This window comes from Malaclemys terrapin, chromosome 1, assembly GCF_027887155.1.
Source record: "Malaclemys terrapin pileata isolate rMalTer1 chromosome 1, rMalTer1.hap1, whole genome shotgun sequence".
In the NCBI taxonomy this organism is placed as follows: Eukaryota; Metazoa; Chordata; order Testudines; family Emydidae; genus Malaclemys; species Malaclemys terrapin.
The window spans coordinates 239,219,530-239,231,883 of NC_071505.1; the positions used below are offsets into that span (position 1 = coordinate 239,219,530).

The window sequence follows — 12,354 nt, forward strand, 5'->3', positions numbered from 1 at the left end:
ACAAACTTTCATTTTAAAATTAATAGTAGCATCTATCACTTACATAGTTCTCTACTTCTTACTGCATAAATATTAACTAACTAATCACCACAGTCCCCTAATGAATAAGGCTGTATCATCACTATTTTTCAGATGAGAACATTGAGACACAAAAAGATTGTGACTTGCTCATAGCTAGGGCCCTACCAAATTCACAGTCCATTCTGGTTAATTTCATGGCCAGGGTTTCAAAATTAGTCAATTTCACATTTTCAGATGTTTTTATCTGTAATTTCACAGTGTTTTAACTGTGGGGAGTCCCAATCCAAAAGGCAGTCAGGGTGAGGGTGTGTGTCACAGGGTGGGAAGGTTGAGCCATGCCCTCCCTGTGCCGGGGGGGCTAGCAACTGAAGCTGTCAGCTGGGAGGGTGGGGAGGGGGGCTGACAGCTGGAGCCAGGGGAGATCCCGGATGTGGGTCTGACCCACCCTGGGAGTGGCCCCTGCAGGGGAAGAGGAAGTCTTTGTCCCTCCCCATCCTCGACTGGGACTAGTAGTAAGGTAGGAGCCCCCAACTGGGCACCAGATTTCATGAGGGGGATTAGATTTCACAGTCCATGATGTGTTTTTCAGGGCTATGAATTTGGTAGGACCCTACCATAGCCCAGGAGTGATCAGTACCTAAGATTAGAACTAAGGGGTTCCCAGCTTCTAATCCTGTATGATCATTTTATATAGATGCAGTGTTGCCAACTCTTGTGATTTTTGTCATGATAATTACTGTTTTTTTTAAAGCCCCAGCTCCTGGAGTCAAGTGGATATGTGATGAATTCAGCCTTCACTCTTCAAGAAAAAGTAAATTTTCTATCCCTCATGGCTGTGGATATAGCTTCAAAATGTGATCCCAGTGGACCCTAAAGGCTCAAAAAGCTGAAGGCAAATAAAAAGAACACCAAATATATTGTTTTTACATAATCTCATGATTTTAAAGCCACTCTCATTATTTTTGAACATTTGGGGTTGGCAATATTGTGAGTCCTGCCAACCCCTTAGGTACCACCACCAGGAAATGGTGCATACCTCACCAGATAAGGCCAAAAAATTCTTGGGTACTAGGACTCAGGCATAGTTTGAGGAGGATACAGAAAGGTGCAGTTCCTTTACTTTCCTCCCATTGCTTGCTGATCCACCTCTAAAACTAACACTTGAATTTTTCTGTCTCCCTCCCACCCCACAATGCACAGCTCTAAGGCAGAGAAAAAGAGCTGAATTAACAGTGTGCACAGCCATAGCAGTGCTGCCCTGGAACCTGAGTGCTATTTAATGGGGAGAAGGCACATTTGTACCTTTCAACTTCCCAAGGTCCAAACACTGTGGGATTCCCTCCTTTAGCGTAAATAACCTTGCTATAACTTCAGTTTCAGAATTCTTTAATTTTTATTCAAATAATTTTTAGCAGTACAAGTGAGGGGACACCAAATTTGTGTGCAATGTAAATAACTTTGGGACAAAAATGAGTGATGCTCATTGAAAATGAGGGAATATGAGGAGAGAATGAGGGAAGAACACAGTACCAGTCCCTCTTACCTATCCCATAAGCCCCCTACCTAGCAGTATTAGCAGCCACAACCCACAGTACCCAGGCATTAGCAACCCCCACCCACCTTCCAGTAGAGCAAGACTCCCCTACAAGACTCCAATCAGCAGCTCCTCCTACCCTGTTATCACTTACTCCCACAAAATAGCCCCTTGTTATTCCCGCATAGGGTGGGACATTGATGATTTGCTGGTATTTTGAGAAGTACAGACTCCAAAAGGATGAAGACCACTGTATTAGACCGTGCTGCCTCTCATATGTAACAATGAGTTCAGTTCTGACCCCTCTGGTATTAGTAGTAAAACACCCATTGACTTCTATTGAAGGAGGATTTATCCATAGTTATTAACATTAAAAAATACTGAACTGAGCATGGGCAATAGACATTTTCATGATATGTTGCAGCATGCATTTAAGATTTGGCCTAAATTTTCAATTATTTTAAACATTTATAAAATATAAGACCAGACATTTTTTCTATTTAAAAATGTCTATAACATTGTTTGTTTAAAAACATTCTCCAAACAAACATATTTGAAACCCCAACATTGCTTTACTAAGAACATTAAAGTGAAAATGACTCTAAGGCAAAATGAAACTGATATGGTAGTGTTAATGATGTGGGCAAAGACATTTGTTTTATTACAATATATATAATTGTTAGTGTCAAACAATTAGGAGCTAAATCCTGCCAATGCCTCTACTTGGGTGGAGCCCCACTGACTTCAATGGGGCTGAGTGAGGGCATGTTACTGAACCTACAGTCAGTGCATGCATTGAAAAGGGGTTGCTTGACTCATTTAAGGTGTATCTGGCATGAGCATTTCTACCTGGCACACTTTACTCAGATAGAGATGCAGTCATAACTGGAAGGGTGTGTTGCATACTTATGCAGTGGTATGTCTTTTGTGGAAAATGTTTCAGTGATTTCAGAAGTTTTCCTGTCTTGCACACAGTTTTTTGTTTTGGAGAGGGGAAGAGCAGAGGAGAACCTAGGAAAATTAAATACAAAAATCTGTTAAAAAAATATAGAAGTTGAATGTTTACAATGGCAAAAAAGCCAGGAAATGCAAAATTTATGGTTCTCATGGGAAGCAGCAATGCTTATTTTCTCATACTACGCATGCTTTAAATGTTATTACTACTTTACTGTAGCATCCCAACATAATCCAAAATACTAGATGTGTAATATGGACACATTAAAGTGATGAGGATTTAATTTAGGCGTTTCCTATTTCTGTGCTCTTAAAGTCACAACTGTGCTATTGCAGTAACCAGATTTTACATTTAATTTCTTGCACAGAGGCAGCACTCCCTAACACGGCTGCTACTCTGAAACCTTTTAACTAAGGAGCTCTCTGAGCTGGTGTATTCCCTCCGCTCCAGTCCTGCCTCCAGGAGGCAGAGCTTCTGCAAGTGATCTCACAGCCTTGGCCAATCCGCTCGATTAGACGCTGTGATGCTATTCCTGAAAGTTCCCTTCCCTAGGGTGGCACTTCGGGGAATAACATTGAATGCTTTCTATTTTTAGTGGGCAGGCCAAGCGCTTTGTCCCCAGCCCTGCCAGCTAACCCCAATTCAACTTGTCGGGAAGGAGAGGGAAACATTTGCAGGTCGGCAGGAGAAATGACTGAAATCCTCTCGAGTGAATCCCTGACAAAGGATGTGTTAGGCAGAGAGTCCCTTGCGAAGGACGCCTTAGGCACATATCACGCTGCAAACTCCGTAGCGCTGCTAGAGTCAAATGAGGGTGGGTGGGGGAACGGCTTTGTGCGGCTCCATCTTTTCTCTCTCACACCGTCTCTCTCAGTCGCTCCAGGTCAGTTTTGCTCAGTTTACAGTCAGAGCGACCTGCTTTGGCTCCCCTCAGCCCGGCACACGCAGCCTGGGCTCGGCGAGGCTTGGCCCACACGCCTGGGGCAGCACAGCCCTGGCGACCCAGCTCCTCCTGAGCCCTGGCCCGCTCCGGCTCACGGCGCTCAGGTGTGCCCAGCCGTGGGCCCGATCCCGGCCGTCCTGCAGTGTTAGCGGCTCCGCCCTTAGGAGCGGGCCCGGACCCCCCAAACTTTGCGGGTTGGGGGGCGGAGGAAGGAGGGAGGGAGCCGCCCCGAGCAGCTCCCGGCTGCAGCGAGGGGGAGTCCAGGGGCCCGCCCCTCCCGGCCGATCCCGGCCGCGGCAGGCAGGAAGGGAAGGGAAGGGGAGGGGTGTGTAGCTGGGGGAGGGGCTGTTGCCGCTGCCGCCGCCGCCGGGCTGAGGAGAGGCAGGAGCGCCGGGGCCTTGGGCACGTCCGGCCGGCCCGGGGGAGGGGTGAGGAAGAGGAAGGGGGGGACTCGGCCCCTCACGAGGACGCATCCGCCCGCATCCGCCGGGGAGGGGGCAGAGCGCGCGGGGGAGCGAACCGCCGCCGCCGAGACAAAGAGCGGAGCCCGCCTGGGAGACCCCCCCCCCTCCGCCGCCGCCACTGGTGCCATTACTGCTCCGCTCCCGCCCCGCGGCCGGAAAGCGCCGGGCCCCCGCCCGCCACGAGCCAGCGCTGCCCGGCCCGAGGTGAGAGCCGGGCCAGCCGGGAGGGGACGGCCCCCGCCGCAAACTTGTGGCGGCCGCTGCTGGGGAGTTGGGCGGCCCCGGGGGGCGCTGCCGGGCCTAGAGCCCCTTTCCCCCGTCGGTTACCGGGCCTGGCGCCCCGCGCTGGGGGGAGCCCCAGGGGGCGGGGTGGGTGGGACTCGGCTGGGCGGGGGCGGCGAGCCCGGGGCCGCAGGAAGCCGCGGGAAGGCGGCGGGGGGGGGGGGAGGGTGTTTCGCTGCCACGTTCGGTCGCTGTGACTGGGGGGAGGCCGGTCCGGGCGATGGAGCCGCACAAGCGCCTCGTCCGCGCGGAGTTGGTTTTTTTCTTTTTTTTGCCTGACAGCTGCTGCTGCTGTTTTGTAGCAGGGTCCGTGCTGGGGAAGGGGCAGGGCAGAGCCGCGCGGCGGCTGCGTCTCTAGCCGGGGTCTGGGACTCCGCCGGGCTCGCCGCCTCACCCTGCTCTGCGGGCTGACACGGGAGGCGAGCTACTTCTAACATGGCTTAAATTAAGTGCAGCCCAGGTCTTGCTGTGTAGCTCAGAGCCCGACAAGCAAAGGGGCAAAAAACAATGTTCAGCTAGGACTCAAATGATAACCCCGTCAATAAAATAACCAGTCTTAGTATGTCCAGGTCCTGATGTGATAATAAATCCCGAATAAAGATGGAGTGAGTATAATAAAAGCAAATTGGCAAAGGCGAAACTGATTATTTGCATTTCTGTTTTTAATAACTTCATCATCTGCAATTTACTAGGAATGTTTACGTCAAGTAGCACCTAGTATTTATTTCATCTTAAATGTTAAAGTTTACTTTCTAATGGAAAGTTGGTATCGTATGAAGTTTTCAGAAGATTTTAATGTTGTATTTGAAACATTGACATGCATTAGTATTCAAAAATTAACAACTGTGATTTGTTTACTAGGGCATGGAACTCAGTTTTTATATTGGTAATACATGTTTATAAAACATGTTTAGAGAATATTAGACGTTTTGTACCTATTTAATAAATCAAACCCAGCACATGACACAATTAAAACAAACTAACAAAGCCAAAACAACCTTCAGTTGCTACAACATAGGAATATTCTGATGTTTATATTTGGTGAGTTTTAACTTTGCATATATATCTAAAACTGTATTTCATTTTTGTAGAAACCGTGTTACATTTAATGCCATTTAAGTCAGTACATTGTGGTAGGCTGATACTTCCCATTTATATTAGTGTTAGGCTAGCCAGACTAATAATCCATAATATTGAGCAATCTACAGGGGCTGGGGATGGGGGATCAAAATAATACCTCAGTTATTTGATTTAGGTTAATAAAAAACAATCCAAAAACAAACCTACAGATAGCCTTCTGTGAGACTCTGTGTGGGCAGAATAGGTTAGTAATTCAGGTTAGAATTGCAACTTTGATTAATCTTCGTGTAATGTAGTTTGTATGGTATTTCATGTCTCCTGTTAGAGGACCATTGCACTGTAAATAGCTGTGTATATTGAAATGAAGTTGTGAACTAAATATTGAATTTAACTTAAAATTGTTCTTTTTTTCCTGTGTTGGTTTAAAAATGTGAGTGTCATATACATTTTTTATTTAATTTTGCCCTTTGTGTATCTGGATTCCATTTCTGTTTCCACTTTCTTGTTTGGGCTGGAGCGGTAATTGTCTCTGAAGGCCATACTATTGCTGTAGCAGCTTACTGAACAATAGGAAATCAGACTTCTTTTCAGTGATGGCACAGTAGTGTTGTCCTAATGCCATATATACAAGTTAGCTCTGCCATGTTTGGCTTCTGTTCTCCAGAACTTGGGCCAGTAGCTTAGAACGGAGGAGAAGTTTAGGTTTTTAAGTGCTTACCAGATGAGAGCTTCTTAGAAAAGGTCTCTTTTTAGCTTAACAATATTTCCTCTGGGACATGTCATTACTCTGCTGTCTGCTGCAACTGCTCTTAAGCAATCTTAGCCTGTCATCACTGCTTAGGAACTGTAATGCCAATACATCTTATATTTGGATTGTAGACATAACTGTAACTACAAAATAAGAAAATTTAGGTAGCTTAGTGATTTTAGTGCTTCTGAAAGATATTGTCTTTACAACTCTGAAAACTGAAATCTTCTGTCTGACCCAAGCAATCAGGTTTTTAAGTTTATATTTCAAGTTTTGCTATCCCACCAGCATGTCCCAATGGAGAGCGTTTCAGTCTTCATAACTATTCCTTGTTTTCTTTGCTGAGACTTCCAACAAGGAGGCCAGTTGTGCAGAAGATATTTGTGAGTAGGGGTGGAGATTGGAGACACTCTTGCCTACTATCATCAAGACTAATATTTGCAAATAATTGTTTATAGGTCAGTGAACAGCCTTAAGATGGTAAACATTTTGACAGTGCCTGTGTTAGCTGTATTTGAATTGTTGCCCAAAGGTGAAAGGGATATTCCAGCTTCTTGAGCCATATAATAATCTTCCAAAACTTCTTCCCTTTGCTCTCCTGCAAAAGAAACACAAAGGTTGTAATTAGACATCTACCTTCTGCATGGTTCCTTATATTGACCTCTGGGTAGTAGGTGTCTGATAAATTTGAAACTCCAGCATCTCACTGGCTGCTGTAACAGAGGGAATTTACTATCTCTTTTTCTTTTTCCTCCTTCATTTCCCTTGAAAGCCTCCTGATAGCTCTGTGTAGTTGGGTGAGGAAAGGTCTGCACCAATCTACACCTCTCCCAGCATCTCCTGGCTGCTGCAAGGAGAGAGAGCAGGACAAAGGTCTGCTATTCTTTTCTTCCCTATAATTTAGTCTTCTTGCATTCTCTTCCACTGTTGATAACTGTTGTATATTCCTTTGCTGATATCCATAGCTTTCCTCAGCAGCAGCCTAAAATTTGAGATTCCAGCAGCTTCATTTTTGGCTTCTGTTCTGAACAGCAATAGTGAAACTGACTAGAGTTGTCTATTTTTTAACAAAAAGAAGAACAGGAGTACTTGTGGCACCTTAGAGACTAACAAATTTATTAGAGCATAAGCTTTCATGGACTACAGCCCACTTTGGGCTGTAGTCCATGAAAGCTTATGCTCTAATAAATTTGTTAGTCTCTAAGGTGCCACAAGTACTCCTGTTCTTCTTTTTGCGGATACAGACTAACACGGCTGTTACTCTGAAACTTATTTTTTAACACTGCTGCTTCTTGGTGGAGTTACTCAGGGTGCTGCTGCTTGGCAAGTTATGAGCTGCAGCAGCATCAGAGCTGCCTAGAGACTCATGGAGACAATACTGTATTAGTGTATATTTGGCTCAGGATTGAAAGGCTGTCTTTAGGCCCACTTATCAGGGAAAACTTTCCACTTAACCTGATAAATGGATTTTTCAAGGCATGGCTGTAATCATTACTTTTTCTATGTTAGGAATTTTATTTGTGGAACTAGTCAAAAGATTTGAAGTAATTTCCCAGTGGTTTGCATAAATTTAGTTTCTCTAGTGTTTTTAGTTTGAGTTCAAAATGAATTTAGTAGTGGTGAAAAATCCTGGATAGGCCTCATTGGACACGGTGCTCCATCAAAATAGCTCAGCCCGGTTTTGGAGGGCTAGCCTCTGGGGATGGGTGAAGTTGCTGTGGAGGAGAGCAGCTTTTTCACTTTCCTTAAAGGAAAATACCTAAAGAGTGTATTTTCTTTTTATCATATTTAAGGTATGCATAAATACCACAATGCCTTCAGTTTCCATAGGGTGAGATGTTGTAAACACTCACAAGTTAAGTAGGGTGGTACCTCTATCAATATTTGGATGGAATATCTCCATGGAAAACTCAGCTGGTCTTGGTCATTTAGTAGGTAGCATTATTTCCTCTAAGTGCTCCCCGACATGGCGAGTTGCTACATGGCAAGCCAGGGTGAGACTGTATTACACCAGCTTGCTGTTCAGTAATGTGTCCTGTGTGGACATTATTGCAGCACAGTGAAAGTCCTGGAGTTCAGCTTGGCTTGAAACTATAGTTTGCCAAGTCTCTCACTTCAGAATTTTTGCTTGGCTAACTATGCTTTCAGGCCAAGTTGCACTCCAGAACTTTCAGTGCACTGTAGCAGTGTCCTCACAGGATGTTACTGTGTGGGAAGTTGATGCGCTATTCACAACCTGGCTTGCTGTGCGGTAACTTGATGTATAGAAAAGCCAGTCAGCTAAACCGATTTCCCGTGCTGGTACGGCACTGTTATGAGATACCATCTTCTGGAAGAGATATTAAACAAGGTCCCAATGCCTTGTGGTCATTAAACAACCCATAGCACTTTTTGCAAGACTGAGTGTTGACCCAAGCCAATTTCCATTTTCGATAATTCCATTTTATCTACGGAAATCTGCCTGCAGTTGCTATTAGATACATTAGCCAGTTTATCATAAATTGTTCTGTAGTGGTGGTCTGTATAGGTGAACTGATGATATATTTTACTTTAATAGTGGGTGAAGCAATTTTTTCTGGTGTTTAGTTTTTTAAAGTGATTTGAAATTGCTCATGGTGAAGGGGCTACATAAATGTATGATTTGTTATTTTTAATTAATACAAATGAAAATAATTCATTTACAATGCATGAAAACATGAAATGGAATAGAAAGTTGAATTACAAGAACAGAGCTGTGTAAAGTATTCATCTTCCACATAGTGGATGAATTTGTTTCCATTGTTAACAAAAGAATGGATCCTAAATTTTGAACCCATGAGAAAAAACACTTCTTGTATAGCAAGTTGGTTCAACAGAGTGTATTTTTAAGATTTAGTAGGCTTTATTAAGTGTATAAGCTCAAGTGTGGATAAAAAAAATCTTGATTTAAATTAATAATGTTGATAATTGAGGCTAAACTGTTCTAAATATGCATAGAAACAAGAAGAGTGCACTTTCAGTAAAGTGTTGAATTTGAAAAATACTGAATGTTATGAAAATTTTTTGGTTAGTTACCTAAGTATCCACTGTATTTGCTAGGCTGTAACAGAGTGTTTTGTGAATGTCAGAAATAAGCTTTATATGGCAATGTGATTTTCTTTCCTGCCTGATGGATGAGGTCAGCGTCAAAACTGACATAGGTTTCAATGTGGTGATATTCAACTTGTATGTATTTATACTGTGAAGTAGGTAAAACTCAAGATGACCATGCAATGGTCTAGGAAGGACAACTTTACATTCCTTAGAAGACTTTGAGATATAGGTGAGTTGGAAAATTTAAATACATAGAAATCAGAAAAGTGGTTTCTTCAGCAACTTTAACCTCAGCCAGGTTGCACCTGTGAAGTATTTTAGGTAATTGTTTATGTAGTGCAATGCAGATATTGAGGTATACAGTATGTCGAGTATGGTCAAGATCCATTGATATAGGAAACATAGTATAGGTCTGCTTTCAAATGGGGCAGGGCCCTTTGAAGTGAATGCTTTTATTTTTAAATAAATGTCTTTACTCCTGATTGAAAGGCAGGTTGGGAGCTAGGATATGGTCCATAATCTGTCAGAAGCACAGTTAGTCTCCTAGCTTGGATACTGTGGTGGGCAGCACACCTTCTCCTTTTTGCCACCTTGTCAAAGGATTCTACTTGGATTATTTTTTAAGTGCTCATAATGGGTTGGATGCTGTACAAGCATCCTATCCCAAATATTTTAGTTTGAACTGATCAACAATAAAAGAAAATGCACTGGCAGACCTAAAGGGACGTTTTGTTTTACAAATTTATTTTATTGTGTTTTTTTTAAGAAGGGGAGAGTGATAGCATTTTTCCTGATGCAGGTTAATATTTTGGGGACGATGAAAGGTCCAGATTATTTGTGGCTGTTTTTTATTTTAATAGAAAAAGGGATACAGGTGGATTTAGAAGCTTTTTTAAGGGACAGAGCTTGAGGACTGTGTTCAGTAAAGCAAGTGCACTCAATCCCATCTACGTGGGTAGGTGCTTTTCATTTTCTCAGCTGCTAACAGCTTCTGCTTTACGCAGGAGTTGTCTGCTTTCCTTAGTAATGGCAGCAGTCTTCTTACAGTAGCTGTGGGTCAGGCTGACACAAATATGGGTATTCAGTCCAACTTGGAGCCATCAATGGGAAGATGGATGGGGGGGTGGGGGCTGGTAAAGGGAAGTGTACTGCTTCTTATGCTGTGGCAAGAAGCTAGATTCTACTAGCACTGGAGGTTGCTAGCTGCTTAGTGCTGAAAGTTACCAACACTGATCTCCATAGAAAAGGACTGAGTTTGTTTTTTGGAATGATTGCATCTATCAGCTATAGTGTCTTCTATTTATTTTTAAAAGAGGTCATTAAATGTTGAAGAGCAGCTGGCTGTTCATAATTGGCTTAGATAATTTTGAGAAGAAAACATTTTTTTAAAATTATATTAAATATATCAAATTAAATGCATTGTTATAAAGATCTGAACAGCAAAGAAATACCATGTTTTAAAGCCTTTCATTCCATATGATTTCCAAAGTACTTTAAAAACTATACAACAGTTACTTCAGTCATCACTGAAGTTTTAGCCACCTCTGTGGTAAAATATATCAGTTTAACAGCCCTCAGCTATACTACGCTAGGAGTATAGGGCAGAAAACGAAGATCGCTAAATCCAGTTGACATTACAGGAGTAATTTAGGAAGGCAGAGTTTAACTTATCATTTTAATAATAATTTATTTTGAACTTCTATCTAAGACTATCAAAGTATCTTAGAGACATTAATGAATTAAGACTGCCACTTGCTGAATCATAGCATCACTTCTTAGAGGAGAACTGAGTACAGAACAGAATGTATCCTCCTTAGCTTTAGTTCTGATGAGATGACAACCCAATGTAGTATAGATGTAGGGTCTTCCCCTTCCTTTCTTCAAATTGCAGTGTGTTTTGATTTGGTGTTTTCTATTTCTCATCTTCATTATACATTTTGGTTGGCATCCAGTGTCAACCTAAATGAATGACGTTCGAAAGAAATTCAGTGCTTAGTTGAAAAGCTGGTGCCATTTTGTATAGTGACCAGGGAAGGATTTTTCAACCTTTCAGTGCAAAAAGCAGTGCACCTATCTGTAGACAACATTGTGGGGCTGCACTTTGTTAATCTGTCATAATGACAAACCACATGTTCATTTTCCTGGACGTATGATGTACTTCCAAACATACTAAAAGGGTTATTAAATTTCACAACTATTGCATGATGAACTGGCAAGGATTCTGGATTCTATGGAGTGGAAATACAGACGGCTATAAGTTAATGTTGCCCCACAACTTAGCAAAATTTATTGTAGAATTCTTTCATCTCTTCAGTGGAGCAGAAATACAAGATCCCATTGTAATTTAAAGTTCGCATTTGTCCAACAACTAACTTATAAAATTGGATTGGCTGGAAAAATGCTAAATTCAATAAAATTGGCATTGAACATTTACTTTTACCAATTAAAACCACATTTGTTTCATTTTAAGACTCCCTTTTAATCAGTTTATAAATTTATAAGCTATTGCAAATGTGTACAATATTTACTTAACTCCCTTTTAGAAAAAGTACCAAGCAGCAAAAATTTGAGCACATTGTGTCAGAAGAAAGCATTTATTTGCTTTATTTAAAATTTTTGAAGCGTTGGCAACTACTAGTCAATGTATCAACCCCACTCTTCAGTTTTGCAATTGAGGGAGGAGCAAGAAGCTGACACGTGGAGGTCATGGGAAGGAGAGGAGAAGAAACCCAGCAGTGATACAAAAGTTCCTATTTTTTGTTGTTTCGCTTTGACTAACATTTATCAGTAAACTTGCAGTTGCAGTTGAGCATCTCTTTTGGCTTAAACTAAAACTCAGAAATTTTGTAAACCTAGAAAAGAATCTCTACATAACGACAGTGTAACTTGAAGGCATAGTACTTCAGTATGTACTATTGCATGGCAACTCAGTTTAAATAAGATGAAACTGACAGTAGTAGACAGGTTTTATGGTAGAGTTGTGTATTCTTTTATCAGTGAAAAATGTTGTCTATGCACCTTCTCTAGCATTAAAGAATTAGAAATTGGTGGCATCTAGTTGTTGCAGTTACCCTCTTCCCATTTGTTCTGTTTTATGGTACCATATCCTTTGTTTAGTCAGCCTTACACAGATTCCCCCATAATCCTGTTTAAGACTTACGTTGTCAAATTTGTCAAATAAAATATATTATCAAAAATAAAATTTGTCAATGGTTATTTTTTCTTGTCTCTTTTCAACAGGCTTATGTTTTTTAA

General features: G+C 42.0%; 1 protein-coding gene across 4 annotated transcripts in view; it reads left to right on the plus strand.

Annotated features, from left to right (window-relative positions):
- Window positions 1-3,834: 3,834 nt before the first annotated feature.
- NCK2 (NCK adaptor protein 2) overlaps window positions 3,835-12,354 on the plus strand; it is a 166,992-nt gene continuing 158,472 nt past the window's right edge. For 2 of the 4 annotated variants that reach the window (XM_054010484.1, XM_054010495.1), the window contains exon 1: window positions 3,835-4,121. The gene's annotated coding sequence lies outside the window, so the exon portion shown is untranslated. The remainder of the gene's footprint in view (window positions 4,122-12,354) is intronic. The other 2 variants (XM_054010476.1, XM_054010467.1) reach the window with 1 other exon arrangement.